Here is an 18,060-nt window from a genome sequence, read left to right on the forward strand (position 1 = left end):
CTATGGAATGTTGGTGGAGAACTCTAAAAACCAGCACACCAACCACTGCTCACTCTAATGGCAAACACCACAAATTTACAACTTGCAAACAACTACCCAAATTTCTACTCATACTATTACTCTCTTTAGCAGGTGATATTGAACCTAACCCAGGTCCTCCCATTTCAAATCTGTCCCATGCCCGTGAGAATTCCACCTTTAAATTTCAAAAAGGGCTATCTGTCGCCCATATAAATATTCGGAGCCTACTGCCCAAACTGGATGAACTAAGGCCATGGTGCCTTATGCATAAACCCAAAGCCATTGTTCTTACAGAAACATGGCTAACCCATAAAACTCCTGATGCAAATATCGCCAGTCAGGGATACTCCATTTTTAGGAGAGATAGGTCAAAGAGAGGAGGAGGGGTGTTATTTTATATTGCAGACACATTACAATTTACACTGTTAAATTGCCTCCCAAGCCCACCCTCTTTTGAAATTCTAGTTGGCAAAATCTGCCTCCCCTTTTCTAAGCCTATCTTGCACGCTGGCATCTATCGCCCCCCCTAAAGCCCCTCTACAATCCCTGGCATATGTCACCCAGTTTCTTGGCTCCATTTCCTCTCTGAACGAGAAAAGTGAGCTGCTTGTTCTTGGGGATTTCAACTTCAACTGGCTTGACCCTAAAAACCATAAAATCCAGATACAACTCAAGTCACTTAACCTATCACAACTCATTTCCCAACCCACATGGACAACCCTGAAATTGCATAACCATTCCTTGCTAGACTGGATTCTCTCCTCAAACCCCAGCAGAATCCAATCCTCTGGCATCCTTCCTGACATTTTCAGTGACCATGCAATAGTGTACTGTGTAAGGAAAATTAAAACGCCCCATTCAAGCCCTAAAGTTCTCCTCACTAGAACATTTAAAAACTTTAACCCACAACAGTTTCTGGATGACCTTACCAACTGCCCATGGCACAGAATCAATTTAATTCCCGACCCCGATTCTGCGCTCGACTATTTCCAATCCGAGTTCTTAAACCTCTGCGATACCCATGCTCCACAACGCAAAATAAGGGTACAGGGGGCCCATCTTCCATGGGTTACAACTGACCTTATTGCACTCTACCAGCTCAGGGATACTTTGTGGAAAAGCTACAAAGTAACTGGCACTACCAAGGATCTCAATCACTACAGATGCCTGCGGAACATGTGCACTGCTCACTCCACGGAAACAGCCCTCACTAAAATAACTGACGACCTCCATGCTGCCAAAGACAGAGGTCATTACACTCTGCTTATATTACTCGACCTCTCTGCAGCATTTGACACCGTGGACCACCCTCTTCTCCTTCACATTCTCCATACTCTTGGCATTCGGAACAAAGCTCTATCCTGGATCTCATCCTACCTCTCCCATCGTACTTTCAGTGTCTCTTCTGCTAATACCTCCTCCTCCTCTATTGATCTCTCTGTGGGGGTACCCCAGGGCTCTGTCCTGGGACCTCTTCTCTTTTCTCTGTATACACTCTCTCTAGGTGACCTAATAACATCTTTTGGGTTTAATTATCACCTCTATGCTGACGACACACAAATATATTTCTCAACACCCGACCTTACACCTACTGTACAAACCAAAGTTTCTGAATGTCTCTCTGCTATATCATCCTGGATGGCCCTCCGCCGCCTTAAACTCAACATGGCTAAAACAGAGCTCCTCATACTTCCTCCCAAACCTGGCCCTACTACCTCCTTCCACATTACTGTTGGAACTACGGTCATTCACCCAGTAGCCCAAGCACGCTGCCTTGGGGTCACACTCGACTCCTCTCTCACATTTGCCCCTCACATTCAAAACATTTCTAAAACCTGTCGCTTTTTCCTCCGCAATATAACAAAGATACGCCCTTTCCTCTGTTGCTCGACTGCTAAAACTCTGACTCAGGCCCTCATTCTCTCCCGTCTTGATTACTGTAACCTCCTGCTGTCCGGCCTTCCTGCCTCTCACCTGTCTCCCCTACAATCTATCCTTAACGCTGCTGCCAGAATCACTCTACTCTTTCCTAGATCTGTCTCAGCATCTCCCCTCATGAAATCCCTCTCCTGGCTTCCGATCAAATCCCGCACCCCACACTCAATTCTTCTCCTCACTTTTAAAGCTTTACACTCTTCTGCCCCTCCTTACATCTCAGCCCTAATTTCTCATTATGCACCATCCAGACTCTTGCGTTCTTCTCAAGGATGTCTTCTTTCTACCCCCTTTGTATCTAAAGCCCTCTCCCGCCTTAAACCTTTTTCATTGACTGCCCCTCACCTCTGGAATGCCCTTCCCCTCAGTACCCGACTAGCACCCTCTCTATCCACCTTTAAGACCCACCTTAAGACACACTTGCTTAAAGAAGCATATGAATAGGACTGTGGCTATTCTGAACACATGGCACATAAAGCTTGGCCCCCTGCAGATGCACTTACCAGAACTCCCTCCTACTGTCTCTGTACGTTCTCCCTACCTACCAATTAGACTGTAAGCTCCTCGGAGCAGGGACTCCTCTTCCTTAATGTCTAAAGCACTTATTCCCATGATCTGTTATTTATATTATCTGTTATTTATTGGATTACCACATGTATTACTGCTGTGAAGCGCTATGTACATTAATGGCGCTATATAAATAAAGACATACAATACAATACAAGGCAAACAAGGCACGCAAACGCACAATATTACTCTGACAATCTCCACCAAAATACATCAAACCCAGCTAACTTCTGGAAGGTTATCAACAATATATTCCAGCCTCCTAACCATCAACAACCAAGTAATATCACTAAGGGGGATATTACTCTGACAAACCCCACTGACATTGTAAATGCATTCAATGATTACTTTGTGGGGTGTGCCACTAACTTATTAGCAAAACGCAGCCCAAACCACAAACCTGAATCTCATCCTGGGAGTGCCCACATAGCCCCACCCCTTCCCAACACTGCCCACAATTTTCAATTTGGCCCAGTATCTGAAGAGGAGATTACACAAGCGCTCCTCAAACTAAAACTAAGCAGCCAATGCGGACCTGACTTGCTACAATCTAGGTTCCTACGACTTGGTGCCCCAGCCATTGCCAAACCAATTGCGTCCATAGTCAACTCTATCCTGTCTGCAGGCAATATCCCTAAGACCTGGAAAACTGCCAGAGTTGTCCCAATCTTCAAAAGTGGGGACAAAAACACTGTCTCAAGCTACAGACCAATCTCACTTCTCCCAATTCTATCCAAAGTCATGGAAAAATGTGTCCACTGCCAATTAAGCGACTACTACACCAAGACAAATTTCCCTAGCCAATTCCAATCTGGCTTTCGTCCCAAACATCCACCGTAACTACCCTGCTAAAAGTTTGCAATGAAATCCAGTGTGGAATGGAACGGGGACAACTCACTGGTGCAGTATTCCTAGATTCCTGGTAAAATATTTTATAAATAAATAAAATACATACCCCTTTGTTTCTTCTTTTCTTCTTTGTATATGTAAAGCACCTGAATGTATAATTCTACCTTCTTAGTAAGTTGGGAATCGTTTGCTGTTCTAGTTGTACTGTAAATCTGTCAAAATTCTGATTGTGTGACTAACATAATGGCTGCTTCAGTCAGTGTACTCTGCAGCTACAACGTATCTTTATATTACTAAGGTAACATCTATTATTACGGCTTGCAGCTCAAATTGCAGGGAACATTGGCAACAAATTATTACAAACAGGAAAGTGTTGCAAATATCTTGCACTGCTTGGGAGGTGGACTAAAACCTGCTACATAAATCAAAGGGTGCTTTGAAACGAATTAAAAATGGCATTAAGAGTTGAATAATAGTGTAAAAACATGCATACACTTCAGCTCCGGAGACCCCCTGTTTCAATCCTATAATCATAATAATAATAATAATTATTAAAAAAAGAATGAATCCTGGATTTCTGATTTCAAATAAATATATTATACGGAGACTGGATTATCTACAGTAAATACAGGTTAGCAAACCTAAGACGAAATATGTAGCTCCTGCTCACAGTTGAGGTTCGATCTCCACCTCCAAGGGTGCAGTCCCACCGTCAGAGCAGTAGGGCCAAGTATTTACATGTTTATTGCCTAAATTATGAATGATTTGTTATGCATTTTGTAAGCCAAAAATCTGAAATCCATGAATATTTTCCAATTTTTTTTTAAATAAGAAATGTAACAACTAACTACATTTAAGTCCATAAACATGTCGTTATCATTTGATTCTTTTGCTAGACAAATTAGAGCTCATTTGTAGAGATGGACAAATATGTCAATTGAATCACAGGATCTTTAACCCCCGCCCCCCATACCCCCTCCATCAAGACTTTCAGAAGAATTTCAAAAAATTCTTGAATATTTGGAATATCTACATTTTTTTTGCTAGTATTAGAATATTAACTCTTTTTCCATTTTTTCCCGCTCATTTTTCCTCTTTTCACTTGTGGTGACTTTTGTCAAACTCCAACGGTTTTGCGTATGTGTGAAAATCCCCCTCGAAAATGCTGTATTGTGCAGCGAACACAAATTCAGTCAAATTATTTGCCCATCTTTACTCATATGTGCGGGACTCGGCAAAGGATTCAAATAACAGGCAACATGTCATACAGAATTGTGCTTTGTGCTCCGATTTATTCACAGAATTGTGAACTTATCATTTGTTGGTGGTAAAGCAACAGGAAGCAGATATATCTGAAATGATGCCTGTATGTTTTTAATGACTTTAAGAAGAGGTGATTTGTAGGCATGTATTAACCTTAGTAAATCTGGCCATACTGCTTTTTTTAAGGTGTTCTGTACCTCCTACGGTCCAGACTTGCTAATTGGTAATGCAAACTGGCTCCGTGGAAGAGTTATGAGTATATACTTTCAGGCAAGTTATAAAATGCTAAACCAGATTTGCTCAAGTTAATGTATGCAGACAAACTGCCTCTATTTCACTTACATGTTATTTCAAATGATTTAATTATAAACCCGAGGGAGGCCGGATTTACATTAGAAGTATTTATAAAAGCAAATTCTTCCTATCAAGTGCGGGAATTGCATATTTCTATTCCGCAAGCACAGCTACTAAGCTGCTATGATTGATCATTCAATGACCAACACCCATATCTGAAACACACACACGTTTACCTTTACTGTATATAACTGCACATGAATGAAAGTGAATCTGTTCAGTTCTAAGTCTATGCTTTAAGTCCCTGTTACATATATAACAAAGGTAAATGAAATGCTCATTTGCAGAATATTTCCCATTAAAACAATAGTAAAACATTTTTTTTAAATGTTCCACCTATGGATGTATTTTGCTTTTTTAAATATTTTTTTTTAATTCAAGATCCAGCTAAAACTGTTAACATCCATAAATTACACTCCTGGCCCTGGACAAAAAGCCTAGGGATCTCCTCGCCAACCTGCTCTTGGCATTGGCTAAGCTAGCCTTTTAGAAGACCAGGAAGCAGTGTTCGGAAGGGGAGGTTCCAACAAACATTGTGGCCATGTTCCGGGTGCTGGTGCGCTCCCGTATCCGGGCAGAGTGCACGTACGCCGAGACCACTGGGTTGGTTCCAGAATTTGCCCCCCCAGTGGGCTCCAGGCGGAGTGCTCTGCTCGGTATCCCCCCATATGGATTTCTTTACATTAACCCTCCATTTTTAGTGCACTTTATATTCTTTTACAGTGCACTTGCTATTGGTTTATTTTGATATTTGTTTGTTTGGTTTCTTTTGTCCTATTTTGGTTCTAATGAAGTAAGATTGCCGTTCTACTGATTGGCCGGCCCAGCAAAACCAGCACAAAATAGACCTGAGCCTTTCACAGCACTTGGAAAGCCAAAGAAAATTTGCTACAGCAAGGCCCCGCTTTTCGGCGCCCTGCTTTTCGGCGATCCGCTGATACGGCGGTACCGAGAAGGGGGCCGCCATGTCTGCGCATGCGCAGAACGGGCCAGTCTGATTTCGCGCATGCGCTGAACGGGCCGGTCCGAGGTAATGCATGCACAGAATGGGGGGCGTTTGCCGAGGTTGCGCATGTGTAGAACGGCGCATTGCCGGTCTGCACATGCGCATATACCAAAAATCGCCGGTTCCGCTTAGCAGCGATTTTCGCTTTGCGGCGGGCCCTTAGAATGGAACCCGCTGCATGCCCAGGGCCCTCCTGTATTAATGTTTCTCATCTGGATAAGATGTTAAGTACAGTACTAAACTGTTTATTGTTCCTATTGGCCAAAGTTAACTCTGGACCATATTAGTCAGAGAGTTACTCCTCTTTTCCGTAAGCAAATGACACCCAGGGCAAGATGCAGGAATACATTGAGGACCCTTTTCTGCTTTCTGCCCAAATGTCTATGAACCTGTTGACGCCTCTGTTACTGCTGTTACTGCAGTTACTGCTGGTACTGCTGGTACTGCTGGTACTGCTGTTTCTGCAAATATCCCTCTGCTTGTACCTACTCTTGTGCATATACAGTACATTGGAGAAGAAAACTAATTCAGTAGCTAGGAAAATAACCTCATATCAATATACCGTAGCTGAACTTTTGGATTCCTATTTCACTGTAGAACAGAAAAGCCATTATTCTACATAATGTGAGCGGGCTCTTCCCATGCAATATCTCCACACCGCTCTTACACTTTATACAATAGGGGATAAAACATGGTGTTGGGCCTGTGTAGTGGCGGATTTCCCACTAGGCTCGATAGGCCCGGGCCACACATAGCCACAATATGCAGATGTAGCCGACACTATTGCACACATTATCACACAGTAACAGATGCAATAACGTCAGCTATAAATATATGTTGGCACCATAAACAGAAGCACACACACCTGATATGTCCATCACATACACACACAATATATTTTCCAGAAACACACACTGACCTCCAGGCACATTTACTAAAAACAGGCACTGTCCTGCACAACACTCACACAGACACTGACCTGCACAACACACACACAGACCCTGACCTGCACAACATACACACAGACCCTGACCTGCACAACACACACAGACCCTGACCTGCACAACACACACACAGACACTGACCTGCACAACACACACACAGACCCTGACCTGCACAACATACACACAGACCCTGACCTGCACAACACACACAGACCCTGACCTGCACAACACTCACACAGAACCTGTCCTGCAGAACACACACACAGAGACCCTGACCTGCACAACACTCACACAGAACCTGACCTGCACAACACACACAGAGACCCTGACCTGCACAACACTCACACAGACCCTGACCTGCACAACACTCACACAGACCCTGACCTGCACAACACTCACACAGACCCAGACCTGCACAACACTCACACAGAACATGTCCTGCAGAACACACACACAGAGACCCTGACCTGCACAACACTCACACAGACCCTGACCTGCACAACACACACAGACCATGACCTTCACAACACACACACAGACCTGCACAACACACACACAGACCACAACACACACATAGACAGTGACAGATTTCCTGGGACTTCCCCAGGACCCATTTCCTTTCCCCAGGACTAGAGTTTCTAGACTCCCCCCATGTCGGTAGCCTTGCAAGACCCTTCCTTCCACACCTCCTCACAACTCCCCTCCTTTCTCCCCCCTCTCGCACCTCCTCGCGATCCCACTCCTCTATCCCCCCTCTCACACCTCCTCGCGAGCCCCCTCCTCAATCCCCCCTCTCATACCCCCTCACGTGCCAACTCCTCTATCCTCCCCTCTCTCCTCCCCTCTATCCCCCCTCTCACACCTTCTCGCAATCCCCAGCCTCTATCCCCCCTCTCACACCTCGCGATCCCCCTCCTCTATCCCCCCTCTCACACCTCCTCATGTGCCCCCTCCTCTATCCCCCCTCTCCCCATGTATTTCTCCCCCCCTCTGTCTCACTCAGCCCCCCTCTCTTCTTCACTCACTCTCCCCCATCTCACTCTCCCACCTCCCACTCTCCTCTCACACTCTCTCCCCTCCCCCCCTCCGCTATCACTTAATTACCCCCCCCCTCTCAAACTCATTCCCCACTCCCCACACACACACACAATTCCTCGATACCGGCAGCCCCTAAGGAGGTAAGTATCTTAGGAAGCAGGGGGTCCCAAGAGCTGAAATTAACGGGGTTCAGCTCCGAGACCCGCTGCTTTAAAAAAAAAAAAAGGATTGTGGCTACTCTCTCCCTCACGCCGCCCCCTGAGCCCTGCTGCCCCTAGGTGATGCCTTACCTGCTTACAGCCATGGGGCGGGCCTGCGCAGGGGCTGTGTCTGTAAAACTCCTATGTGCTGCTATACTGTGATTGTGAAGCGCTTTGGGAGAAACGGTGCTATATGAAATAAAGTTATATCAGTGTTTATATCGAGTGGGGTAACGTTATGAGAAGGTATAGCTTATAGAGTTGGGCAAGGTGTGCTGATCAAAATGGTTTGTGTAATTGGTTAAAATAGGGTGACGGAGAAGGGCTTGTTACAGCCCTTTTCATGGTAAGACTGTAATAGAGCCGCGTTTTCTGCGGGCTGTGTCCCCCCCCTTGTGTCTTCCCTTGCTCAGCAGCTGAGGACAGTTTATGGCTCAACATGGAGAATTATTTCCGTTGAAAAGGAAAACCTTTTCCAAGGGACGCAGCGGGGAAAGTTCAACTTTCACTATGTTGGATTCAAAAATTTTTTTTTTTTTTTTTTAATTCATTTATTTTTACTTTGTATCCTGTGGGACGGCCTTCCGTAGCAGGGGTGCGCAAACTGAGGGATGCGCCCCCCCAGGGGGGGCAAGGGATTTTCTAGGGGGGAGCGCGGCGGTTGCAGAGGCCTCGCGCTCTTCCCCCAGGCATGGAAATTAAATGCCGGGGGAGGCGTGAGGCCTCTGCAACTTCCCTTACCTTCTCTCAGCCGGCGCTTCGGCGACGTGTCACCATGACAACGTGGCGTCAAATGACAACACGTCACATGACATCGTGACGTCAAATGACGCCGCAAAGCCTGAAAGCCGGTAAGGAGGGTGCGCAATCCAGGGGGAGCGCAGACAGGGGGGTGCGAACTGAAACGTTTGCGCACCCCTGTTCTATAGTACAAATAGCAGCAAAATATATGCCATTGTAATACAATTGAGACTAATTCCCCACTGTGAAAAGATCAATAACAAATATCACAGAAATATAAAATATACTGTATGTTTTTGTTAGGTATTGATTAGGTGCTCATACCCAAGGAGAGAAACCACCCAAAGTGAGCAAAACAAATTTATTGAGCAATTTTAAAATTTTAAAAACTCTGTGGCAGCCATCTTTAATTTAATGCTTTTACTTCCATCCCTTTGCTGAACAAAAAAGTCATTATTAATTTAATGTCGCTGACTACATGGGACCTGGCCTTTTCAAAAGGGAGAAACTGGATTTGAAGTGTAGTGCCAGTTCTATATTAAAGCTGCAGACCAAGCAATATCCTACATGTGTGTTTGTTTTTGTTTTTTAATAAATCCATTCTGTACTATGAGAAAATACTTGTAGCATTAAAAAAAAAAAACAACACTGAATTACATTTTTGATATATTATAATGTAACAAGCATTTTTTGTTTCTATAGGAACAAAGTCACATTCCCTTCCTCTTCTGAACCAGGCTCTGACACACCCCTTTTTGATCCCTGCCCTCTCTGTAGCACTGCACCAATTGTATCTAGTGACTGCCTGGTCAAATGATCTTCCCTACAGAACTTTGCATCTTTGGTCCTCTTCTGCTGCACTGACAGACATTTAGTGAACCCCCCGAGCCGAATCTTCACCGATCGATCACAGAAGAACGGATCGATCGGCAACTTAGCTAATTGCTTATCATTGTGTGGATTGTATTGGTGCACATAATAAAGGGATTAATACATTTAAAAAAAAAAAAAAAAACGGCAGCTTGGACTGCTGCTTTAATATTGGCTAAGTAAACTTATCTCTGTAGTACTAAAGTATTAAACTATTCAGGTCCAGGGACTAATTATGCTTGCGTTGTTCTATGATACATATGGTGCTGCATGCACCGGTAGCGCTAAATACAGATAATTCTTACGGGTACATGCAAATAATGATTAGCATTGATTCCCCAATTACCGTAATAGAAATCAGCGGTTGCTGTTTTAATCCCACATATCTTGGTGTAATTTTGCTGAGAAATTAGCTCTGTTCTTGTCTCTTAATGAAAAGCCTCTGCTGCGTGCTGTTGGGTACACAGTGTGCTTGGTTAGAATGCAAGGCACTGAACTCAAGTGCTTTCTGCGTATTCCCGACCAGCTTTTACTGATGGATTTCATATGACTGTGAATTGCACATTAGGTCCTGCATTCAAAAATCTCATTAAAATGCATGTGGTCCAGCAAGCAAGTTGGATGCTGCTGTTACTATGTTAAGCAATTAATTGTAGCTATCTCCTTCTTTTCTCCCCCCTTCTCTTTAGGTATTTATTTGTGTGAATAAAGAGAAAGCGCTGGAAACCGCTGTGGGACATTTAACTCTCACTACTGCTGGCACTGGGGAAGATAGCTCAGGACGTATTGCAGACCTGTCACAGTGAATGTTGTAAGTTGTCCGGATCATACGTTTTATTGTTGTTTGTAGAACATTTTCTTAATCCCTTAGGCATCGATCTGGAATGGTTCTACAAATGACTATCCACGACCACTACCAAGAGGGTGGAGATTAGTGTTAAAAAGAGATTATTTAAAGGACCTTCTGATGAGCTGATCTTGGCGCTTGAGAAATGTGATGTTTCCCCTTTGTATGTTGTGTGTATATTGTTAGAGGTCCAATGATCTTTTTCTTTTTTTGTGGTTTGTCAAAGCAGTGTGAGGCTAGCGTCTTCCATACTGTATTAACTAGACCAGCGGTGTGCAAACTGGGGGGCGCAAGACTTTATTGGGGGGGGCGGTTAACGAGGCCTTGCGATGAGAGCGCGAGGTGTCTGTAAATTTACTTACCGACTTCAGTTCACGCATCTCCATGGCAACGGGGCATCAAATGACGCCCGTTACCATAGAGACGTGACGTCAAATGACGCCGCAGGTCACGTGGTGTGACGTCACATGACCCCGCAGCGTCATTTGACGCTACATTGGAGGTAAGGGGGGACGCACCCGAGGAGGAGAGCTGGCAGGGGGGGCGCAGCACAGGAAGTTTGTGCACTCCTGAACAAGACTGTATTTGGCAAACTTCTTTACCAGCCATTACGTACACTACAGGCATACCCCGCATTAACGTACGCAATGGGACCGGAGCATGTATGTAAAGCGAAAATGTACTTAAAGTGAAGCACTCCCTTTTTTCCACTTTTCGATGCATGTACTGTACTGCAATCGTCATATACGTGCATAACTGATGTAAATAACGCATGTGTAACAGGCTCTATAGTCTCCCCGCTTGCGCACAGTTTCGGTACAGGTAGGGAGCCGGTATTGCTGTTCAGGACGTGATGACAGGCGCATGCGTGAGCTGCCGTTTGCCTATTGAGCGATATGTACTTACTCGTGAGTGTACTTAAAGTGAGTGTCCTTAAACCGGGGTATGCCTGTAGTTAGTTTTGACCTACATAAATGTCCAGGGCCCCTTTTCAGTATTTCAACTAAACTCTTCCCCAACGCAGGGAGAACAGCTTCACAGCTTACTGATTAAGGACCTTGGAGTGATACATAAATGGGAGCATGTGCAGTTCATCAACGTCATTTATTTAATATTTGTCCTTATTATGAAGATATAAGCTCAGGAAGTGGTCTAAATATTAATAATAATAACTGTTGATTTCATATCGGGCTTTTTCTCCCAATGGGACTCAAAGCGATTCACAGTTACAGTAGAGTTTGTGGTACACAGCGCGGTACATAGGATTTTTGCAGACACAGTCCCTGCCCGGCAGAGCTTACAATCTATGTTTTTGGTGCCTGAAGCACAGGGACACAATGTGACTTGCCCACGGTCTCCAACATATTCTTAACCATTGTGCCGCAGGCTGCAAAGCATTTTAAAGGGTTAACAAAGCATCTCCTATGGCCAGACTTCTTTTCCAATCTAATAAAACAGAGAAAATAAAATCTACTTCAATAATAACTTCATCATTTGTTGTCTGACGGGAAGATTGCCCAACCCCCAGGGCAACCGCATGGGTACACCCCAAAAACAATCACTGGATATTCCAGAGATGAATAGAAGACATACTGTTGGTATACTCTCGTTTTGGCAGAAAACAAAGCATTCCAAAACACAATTGAAAATCTTTTGATCTTTTCTGTCCCTGTTCCTTCTTATTGCAGCGTGTTACCGGAGTACTGGCTAACATCCGAAAACAACAATGTACTTCAGGGAGATTTCATAAGAAAATATAGGGAAGAGGGGGTGAGGAGGGTCTATGTGTCTCCCAGTGATATATTGTACTCAGGGAGAAAGTACATGTTTTTTAGCAATCACACATATTATATAAAGATATTTAACATTCTGTGCGCCTCACTATCTTTCCATGTCCTGTGCATTATATATATCTGCCAACATGAGGCTGGTGCTGTGGGCCCTGCAGACCCTCTCCTGTGTTTACACATTTTTACATTACTCATTTTGTATGTTGGTATCCACACAAAAAATAAAATGTCCCTCCGTATTTCGCTGTGTTAAGCATTCGTGGCAGAATAGGTTCAAGTTTATGGGAATTAATGAGTAAAAGAATCTGAAATGGAACAGTCACTAATTGCATGAGGTTGCTATCTGTGTGAGAGTCACTGGGGCTTATTCAGTAAAGTGCGGTAGTGCAGATTTATTCAGTAAATGTGACTATCTGTGTGCCAATCCGTACTGCATGGACCTGCACCTGCCACCCAAAAAGTTTTCTTGCTCTCCTGTCCGCCAAGTCCTATTTCTAAACTCTATGTAGTAGGACGCATAACGCTTACATTTTGCCCAGACACGAACAAAACAAATCTTTGAGTCATGCTTTTAGCTGCATGTTGGGGATTAATGGGGGGAGCGGAGGAATCACTGTCATCTCATGACTCAGTTTATGGATTTACAATTAGTAAAGATAGTAGTAGGATTGTTCTTTTCTCCAATTTCCCTGACAGGGGCTGTCAAGTGTTGCTGATTATTACCGGGGTGAATTCCCCTAAATTCCTCTCAATTAAAACTTTAAAAACGTTGCGAAATCTGAAGGAGTGGTTTTCCTAATAATGATTATGTGTACATTGAGTCATTGCAATCGTCGTCTAACAGGGTCATGTAGTGTCATACATAGTAGTTTGATACATCTTCCTTCTCAATCATTTTGTGGTTAAGGTTTGGCTAAGGGGAGTCAATTCTAACAGTTGAAGTGAGGTCTGTGAGTTTGCGTCTTCTTGGTTTCCCTACAGTATGTATCAGAATTCTTACTTTGTGGTAGATGAGGTATTGACATTTTTATGTATCAAAAACTCTCTGTTTCAAAACTAGGTCAATCCCCCCTCCCCCCCCAAAACAGTTTAATGAAATCAAAAGGAGTTTTTTTCTTTTGAAAAATGTTTCTTTTTTTTTTTTTTTTTGTAATTGGGAAACGTTGCTACATTACTCACAAAGAGCCATCTTTGTTAATTGGTGCTACTCTGTAACATGTGCACCACGTCTGGCTAAATATGGACCTTTACGGCCCATTCCTTCTGGAGTAACACTGCTTATTAAACAGGGCCCTTGATGGCACATTTAATTGCACGGGGCTGGAAAGTGTCTTCAAGTCCAGAAGGTGTCATATGGACTCGCACATCTTCGTTAATATGGCCCTAAGTATTAATACAAAGAAGCATGTGAATATGTACTCGGTCACATGATTAGAAGGTTCAGGGATGGCATGTATGATGGAGATATACAACGAAATTCAAAGGTCTCCGCCCCAAACCCCTCTGACGATGGCACCTACTTAGTAGATTGTGAAGACCCATCTGCATGCTGGAGAAAGTTTTAGCCCTATTCATTTGAACGGCGCTGAACTCCAGCACTGGGAAGCAAATTCACCGCAAACTGAAAAAGGGCAAATGAGAGTTTGTTGATTGGCATCATAGTTTGGAAACATCAGGCTTAGCTGCAAGAGTGGCCTTTTCTGCAGTGCATTACAAGCCCCTCTGACAACAAAAGGTTAAAACAGAGATACAACGATGCCATATCCATTTCTCTCTCTGACACTTTTACACACACACACACACACACACTTTGCTTTTCTCCCTCCTGCTTTTCCGCTGCATTTTAATTTCATTTCTGTAATTTATGAATGAATGAGTGTGTGTTTGGTTGCCAGCAGCTGGCCAGGCCTTGGATTAAACAGTAGTCAAGTCTGCCAGTTACAACAACCTTTCATTTTACAACTGATCATTCCCATGCCAGAACCACATAGAAACTGCTTGGTTTAACAACCTCTCCCGATTCATTACTCTTCACTTTACTGTCACTTTCTTCTGTTTCCCCCCCTCCCCCTCCCCCCCCCACCCACAAATCCATAGTGAAGCAGTCTTGGCGAATTAGGTCCACTTGATGTAAAAACGGTCATCAGTTATGAGAGAATGCCGTGTTTCATTTCCAAATGGTTTTGAAGGAGCGTGACCTTGTTTGGTAGCGTTGTGGTTGGAGCTTTCTTCCTTTCAGCAGTGCTGTGTTGGACACAATAACTTCATCTTATGCTTTCTGTACTGTTCTTTGTTCCCAGGCTCACGCCTCGAGTTCTGAAAAGAACACATGACTGCTGAGAATCATTAACATATCAGCAAAGCAGCGGCTCCCGCAGCACTCAGAGGAACAAGACAGCAGCCAGCTTGGCATTAATGTAGAAGATGAATTAATGCAGAGTGATGGTACAATGACAGTGGCACAACGTTTTGGGACAACCCTCAGTCTTTCACACCTGATGAAGGGTTGTGGCAGTGTCACTGTACCATCACTCTGCATTAATAGACTACATTAATGCCAAGATGGCTACTGTATTGTTCCTCAGAGTGCTGCTGGAGCCACTGCTTTGCTGAGTACTTCGTGGCCACGGATTACCACTGTACCTGTTCAAGTACTCTGCTTTAGATTGGCTGGCCTAATCAGTAGATGAGTGCCCACCACCGCCATCATTAACATCTCTGTATTGCCAGGGGGCCATACAGTAAGTGATAGACAATAAAAATTGTTGGTATCAACAATGTGTTTAGCATTCGTGGCAGAAGAGGTAGGTAGCAGGTTCACGTTTATGGAAATTACTAACTAAAAGAATGTGAAATGTAAAAGTCACTAATTGAATGAGGTTGCTGTCTGTGTGACAGTCCCAGGGGATTATTCAGTAAGGTGCGATGGTGCAGATTTGGCTGCACTGCATGGAAACTCTTATGCAAGTCAATGTGACTTTGTGTGGTAGTGCCGAATCAGCAATATCACACTTACAGTAAACGAAATAACCCCAATTGTTTGGAAAAGCAAATGGGGATTTTATAACAAAGCAGATGTGTCTAAATGCAGACAAAACTTCTGTAGTTCTAAAGCGAAAAAAGTGCACCAAGTGTATCCAAGGAAAAAACACAATTGCGTTAAATACATTCCGCAGTATTTCATGTGAAAACACAATCATTTTTAACAAGTCTTTTTGTACAATTACATTTTTAAGTTATCTTCCAGATTTGTTGTGTTAGGTATTTGAAGTGTTTCAATGAATCCTGCTGTTTTCTCCCATATGCAGTATTGATTCTGTCCCTGACATTTAAAATGCATTCAAAGTTTTTTTTTTTTTAATGAAAACATAGTTCAAGCTATATTCAGCGCGTTTATCTTATGGGAAATATGTGTGCTCATACATAATATTTGCTCTTTAAGCATTGTACATGATTTGTAGCTGTAACGAACGTTTGATTTTGCTCCTGATTACAAAGTCTAAACAAAGCTTGGCTCTAAATATCTGTATTTACTTGCATCATATCCTCTGCCCACAACTATTAGGCACAATGATAAAAAAGAAAAATAAACCATGTTATAATTTTATATAGTGACAGAGCAGATCAAAATGGGGTTGTGAAGGTCTTTTCTGTAAAACTCCAAATCAATGTTTCTTCATCTTCTCATAATGGAGCCTGGGACAGGCCAGATATTGTTAATAACCAGTAACGTTACAATAACACATGAATTCACTTAGCTCCTTTGTAAATCTGTGCTGTTGATAGAGCCCCAAAACATGTCAAAAACTGGGGTTCCTCAAGCAGAGGGTTAAAAAAAGCAAGTCAAATGTTCTCAGACCGCTGATTACATGTAGTAGATTACCTTCTAATGAGTATCACACTACTTGAGTGGAATCTGACCAGCTTGTTGTACTGCTGCTTTTTGCAGTTTGCAGAGAACACCGTTCCATAAACTCATATCTGCAGTGTAGTAATAATACAACTAGATAAAGGTGGAATAAACATGTGTCTGTCTTTGAATGGAATCATCTGGAGCAGGGCAGAAGCCTAAGGCCTCGGATAAAGTGGGCACGAGCGTGACGGGGCGCGAGCGTGACGGAGCGCGACGGAGCGCCCACCTGTTGTTTGAGCGATCCGTGGCCTTTGGGAGTGTGCGACTGGGAGGCGTGGCCGTGATGTCACGAGAGCGGTTCGCCCCCATTGACTGAACCGCTCACGTGACCAGGCCGTCACGCGACAAACACAAAATATTCTGTCGGAGTATGTACGCGGCCTTGTAGTGACTATATTTGCACTTTTACGTTTGTCCGTGTAATCTAGAACTCTGTTTCTTAATCCTTTTTTTTTTTTTTTTCGTCCCTCAAAACTATTTGCACAGTCTTCAAAATTTTGAATGAAGAATGTGTTGGGCACCGAGCCAAGGATGGGATGTGAGGTTTCATCCTCGTAATCAGCAATTCACCGGGGAGAGCTTAATATCAGCATTAGAAAAATAGACCATTTCGAAAATATTATCTTAAAATCGGGAGACTCTACTTACTGTATTATGCAAAAAAATTGAACTCGACACGGCCTCTACTTTCCAAAGTTACAAAACCCAAACTAATGCCATTTTATTTTCTTTGCTTCTGTTTTTGTCCCTTGTTGAGCAACGATAAAATACCCATAGCTGTGTTTGCATGTCTTTCAGAGGTCCCAAACTCCATTGTCACTTGTCATAGAGCGGTGATGCTGCAGGCAATGATTCTGGGCAGTGAGTGACATGCAAGTAAATGCTCAGTGGCCAAGTCACTTCTATCCGCTTTATATCCACTGCATTACATAGATACCATATTTTGCCTGCTGCATTAATCCGCTTATACTACTGAGCCTTGGGCAAGCAAGATACAGAATCAGTGGACGCACTACAAGACAGCTGTTTTCTCCGCAAACCTTATATTCTGGCTGTGTTTGGTTTTCAACTGTTTTTGTATCTTCCTTTAGCCAATGCTTATCCATATAAGCTGATTAATGCAGCAGACGAATGTATTAGGGTATCATTGTAATTAGGTGGATATAAAGCTAAAAGTGGCTCGCCCCATCCCCTCCCGCCTCCCCTGGGTGCTCATTTGCCCATTACCAGCCAGCATCCTTGCTGCACTTTAACCACGGAATGACATGTGACACAATGGGGTGAAGCAAGCAGGTTTGGGGGCCTATGGAAGACGCACAAACACATGCATGGGAGTTTGATTCTCTTGTACCCACTATAACATAATTGTGTCTGGTTAATCACTTGTAGGAAATGAGTGCTGCATAGTTATCCTCCCCATTGTGGCTGCTAATCCTATATTCACTCTATTCAATGTGGTTCTATCCATTTAGCCTCTGCATTTCTGGGAGAGTCATGTAAACGGTAGCAGGACAGTTCTGCCCATGAGGGTTCACATGAATTTATATAACATTATGAGAATGTATATCAAACCTGACGGGTACAACATGCAATTTAGTGCAACCATGATTAATGATTCTAGTTAATGTCTTATTCAGCTGCACATTCCTTTGGCGCAGTAGTAAGTTAGTCCGACAGCATAATCACTAGTAGAAAATGCAGTGGGCTGCCTTACATTATAAA

General features: G+C 43.4%; 1 protein-coding gene across 6 annotated transcripts in view; it reads left to right on the top strand.

Annotated features, from left to right (window-relative positions):
• ATXN1 (ataxin 1) overlaps window positions 1-18,060 on the top strand; it is a 324,357-nt gene that overhangs the window by 205,099 nt on the left and 101,198 nt on the right. For 5 of the 6 annotated variants that reach the window (XM_075585648.1, XM_075585651.1, XM_075585649.1 and 2 more), the window contains one exon: window positions 10,478-10,599. The exons of the other annotated variant lie outside the window; for it this stretch is intronic. The gene's annotated coding sequence lies outside the window, so the exon portion shown is untranslated. The remainder of the gene's footprint in view (window positions 1-10,477; window positions 10,600-18,060) is intronic. 6 annotated transcript variants of the gene reach the window in all.

Source organism: Ascaphus truei, chromosome 2 (assembly GCF_040206685.1).
Source record: "Ascaphus truei isolate aAscTru1 chromosome 2, aAscTru1.hap1, whole genome shotgun sequence".
In the NCBI taxonomy this organism is placed as follows: Eukaryota; Metazoa; Chordata; class Amphibia; order Anura; family Ascaphidae; genus Ascaphus; species Ascaphus truei.